This window comes from Pteropus alecto, unplaced genomic scaffold, assembly GCF_000325575.1.
Source record: "Pteropus alecto unplaced genomic scaffold, ASM32557v1 scaffold3, whole genome shotgun sequence".
Lineage (NCBI taxonomy): Eukaryota > Metazoa > Chordata > Mammalia > Chiroptera > Pteropodidae > Pteropus > Pteropus alecto.
Genome location: NW_006442484.1, coordinates 44,222,470 through 44,226,543, shown reverse-complemented (window position 1 = coordinate 44,226,543; position 4,074 = coordinate 44,222,470). Strand labels below are relative to the sequence as shown.

Sequence of the window (4,074 nt, the reverse complement as noted above, 5' to 3'; positions counted from 1 at the left end):
CTTCCTCCCTCCTTCCCCTTCTCTTCCAGATCTCCTCCTTCCCTTGCTTCATTCCTCTTCCTCCTCCCTCCTCCTCTGCCTCCCTCCCCCTCCTCCCTCTCCTCCTCTCCTTCCCCCTTCCCTTCCCTTTCTCTTCTCCATCTCAAAAACTTTACAGGCTGAAAGAAATCCCTCTCTGTTCATCCAGTGTTTGCTTGAGAATCAGCTGAATTCTCCTAAGAATTTAGGTTTTGAATAACAAAAGCCAAAAAGTCTGGCTATTTTGTTTTCTATCCTAACAGAGAGACTTCCCCTAAGGCAATGAGCACATCCCCTCTATCTGCTTAAAGGGGGAAGAAAGTATGGAATTGGGAGAGATGGGGTGAACAAACTCATACCTAAAGATACCTTTTACTCCATCACATCACAGTTCAGGGAAACTGCAATTGGCTTCCCAGGTGGTGTGTGGAGGAGCCTGCTGGGTGCCAAGGAGGTGCCACAGAATGGCCTCAGGGCTCACAGTCTGTGACACACTGTCCACAGCTGGGAAGCACTTTCACCGACAGACTAGTCTGCCCTTCTGGAGCATAGGTGCCATAGGGGAGGGAAGGTGGAGCCAAGGGAATCCAGTCAGCCGGGAATAACTGAGTCCAGGAGCTGCCGAGGGTGGGAGGGGAGGGGGGAGGTTACTGTTCTTGATGGCTTTTGAACACTTTCTAACGAGATCGCATTTTCACCTTTGCACTTATGTTCCTACAGGTACTGCTTTCTGAGGGGCCAATGGCACTCTTGAAAAGGATCCTGATCCCTCCTGTGATATTATGGGGCTCTGGTGGCATCTTAAATCCTTTGAAAAATTAATACATTGATTTAGAAGTGACGCTAAAATGTGAAGACTTCACCAGATTAAAATAAATTCAAACCCAGTTAAATAAAAATGATGTAATAGCAGGCTATTTCTAAATTGTTTATTTCACATAGCATTTTTATTGGTGGCAACTAAGATAACAAATCCTAAGACCTGATAAAATCAACAAATTACCGAGTGCTAATTGTTTCCGCCAGGTGTAAGGGGAAAGATAAATAGCTTATAAATGAAACAGCAGGGTCTGAGGGTGCCATTCCCGGACTCATGGGCCGTTCTGCACTCTCCAGAAAAATAATTTCCTCTTATCCCATAATTAGGCACTTTTACCTTTAAAAACTGCACTCGTTAATGAATACGTTATCCTTCTCCTGCCAAATTTAGAAGAGAATAAATAAGATAACAGGGTCAGTAGTCTAATAAATTAATGTCAATGACATTTTATCCTTTTGTCATCATTGAAACACAGACTATCTTAGATCATATTTGGTCGTCTATGTAATTTTTCCATAAAGAGCTACTTTCCTAGAACTAAAGGGAGATGATCATCGTATCTGGCCCTCCGTGGCCTGGCATCTTTCAAAGCCCGCTCGCACGCCACAGCTGGTCACTGTCATTTAGTATCTTACTTCGGATTCACTTATTAGTGTTACTAAACCATCAAATTTAGTCAATGCCAGTTAATATGTCTTAACTTTATCATGAATGCCAGTTGTTCCCTCTGTTGCTTCCCATCTCAAGTGAGAATTGCAGGGTTGAACATCGCTGCCACATTATTTTACTAAAAATGCAGATGTAGAATGCGATGCAGTGTGAAGGCTTGTTTTCTTTTTTATTCAGCCTCTGAACATCTGGTTAGAAGAGTGTTATCTGGATAAGGTTATTTTTCACTCTGCGTGAGTAATGATATGTCAAACATGTTAGTAATTCTAAGGACAAAAAATATGTCCATTCTTTGTTATTCCTTCCTTCCATCCATCCATACATCCATCCATCCATCCATCCATCCATCCATCCATCCATCCATCCATTCATTTACTTATCCATGCATACATTTATTTCATCATTGATTCTTCTCATGTTTACCAAACTCTTTTGCTTCAGACCCTGTACAGGGTGCTAGATGAAAGACAAATGTGAGTCCGGCACATTTCTTTCTGCTTAGCTCAGAGGGAGAGGCCAAAATTGTAAATATATACTGATTACAGTAAAAAGCTGTAGGCAGGCCCAACCCTGCTGGGCTTAGAAAGGAAGATTCTAGTGAGATGATAAAGCAAGGAGGAACAGCAGAGAGCAGCAGCTTGCAAGCCCCTCATCTGAGTTTGCCTCGGGAGTGAATAAGTGCCTGCCACATCTGGAGTGTGAAGACGATGTGCAGCACTTGACTGGGTTATCCCCACTTTGTTCTCTCAGTAGCCCCATGATGTAGGTACTTCCCTAGCTGCTCTGTAGTGAGGAGCAAGAAGAAAAAAATCTCAGCTTGCCCTGCCCACTGTGACCCTGGGAAAGGAACTTGACCTTTCTGGGCCTCAATTTCTTCCTGTGTTAAATGGAGATCAAAACAGTTTCTACCTCTCAGGCTTTTTGTGAGGATGAAATGAATTTACATAAGTAAATATATACTTGGAATAGGGCGTGAGTTCAATAAATAGCAGCTATTATTACTAATTCCACTGAATAAGCTTCCAGAGTATAATTAAGTGACCCAAATTACCCAGCACACACAATACTGTGTGTAGTGTACCATCAGACCACAGAGGATGATCACCTAATCAAGACTCGGCGCAACCAGGAAAGGCTTCCTGGAGGAAGTGGCATCTGTGCTACGTTTGAAGGAAAGGCTAGGAATTTGCCAGGGAAAGAAGTGGGGAGATATTTCAAGGAGATAGAGCAGACTGTGTGACTCCGGAGGCATGAGCAAGTCTGGTGTGTTGAGGAGACAGGAATGGCTGGGAAGGGGGACAGGGGACAGGGGAGATGGAGGAGTGAGTAGGGCCAGAGCATAGATGAATACCAGCTGAGGAGTTTGGACTGGATCTTGAAGGCCTTGCAGATTCTTTGTTTTGTTTTTCGGTGCTAGTTATGTATTTATGTGAAGGGTGGGAAAAAGTTAAAAATATAGGTAATCTGTACTTACGATTTGCTTACCGTTTCTCTTTAAATGACTTACCCTTTTTTCATAAATTTATTTTTAAAAGGAATTTTGTATTACAGCCATAAATGGTAAGCTCACAATGCCAGATGTATTTTGGATTTCAGATTTTTTTCTGATTTCGAAAGGTAATATAGTGCAAATACCCAACATTAGTTAGCACCCCTAGAGGGGAAAAGAATCAATGCATATTTCTGCAGAGAAATGCATGAATATTTACACAAAGTAAGATAAAGACTATACATAGCTTGCCTCAAATCAGCCTTGGCTCTAAACTTACAAAAAAACCTATCATTTTTCAGATTTTTTTTTTTTTTAATTTTTAATTTTTTTAAATTTTAGAATGTGGATGAGTAGAATAACTTGCTGGAAATAGAAAGTAACAGTAAATATATTCATCGCAAAAGAAGCAATGTGATGAGAGTCCAGCCCACCCTCCCTGCTGTGGCTACTGAAGAGCTCTTACTGGAAAGGAGAGTCACAGCAAGGTGGTCACAGCCTCCGCTGACAATGTTAACGGTGGGGAACTGGGTGCAGGGCGTACAGAAACTCTGTGGGATATTCTTGCAACTTCTCAGCAAATCTAAAACTATTCTAAAGTTAAAAGTTTATTTAAAAAAAAAAAAAGCAGACTAGCACCAAACCAGACTTTCTCCTTGACACTGAGATCTAAGAGAGAATAAAAATGAGACTCACTTTCTCATTTAGTATTCTCATTTTTTGATGCTTCCTCCTCATTTCATTTCACCCAAAATCATTCCATGGACCTCCGCCTTCCCAGGGTGGGAGCCAGGCCCTGGGAAGCCCTCGATGGGTCTGGGCTGGGCCCTATTGTCTCTGAATGCCAGGACAGGAGCTTGGGCTCTCTCTGTAGACAATGAGGTTTCAATATAGGCGTGTAAGTAGATTTGGGAGGAGGGGTGCCTTTGGAAGTCTCATCTAGGGACAAAGGTGAGCAGTTTGGCAGGAGTGGAAGTTGGGCAGAGGGAAGGAAAGGTTGGTGGTCATGAAGAGACAGATATGGGACAGATGTGGGTGAACCGAAGGGTTCTAAGTGGCAGGAATCCAGGCCCACCAG

At 42.6% G+C, this 4,074-nt stretch overlaps 1 long non-coding RNA gene across 1 annotated transcript in view; it reads left to right on the top strand.

Moving 5' to 3' along the window:
* The window catches only part of LOC112470364, a 14,545-nt gene extending 13,610 nt beyond the window's left edge, over positions 1-935 (top strand). The window contains exon 5 of the long non-coding RNA XR_003042962.1: positions 739-935. This is a non-coding gene — a long non-coding RNA (uncharacterized LOC112470364). The remainder of the gene's footprint in view (positions 1-738) is intronic.
* Positions 936-4,074: the final 3,139 nt, after the last annotated feature.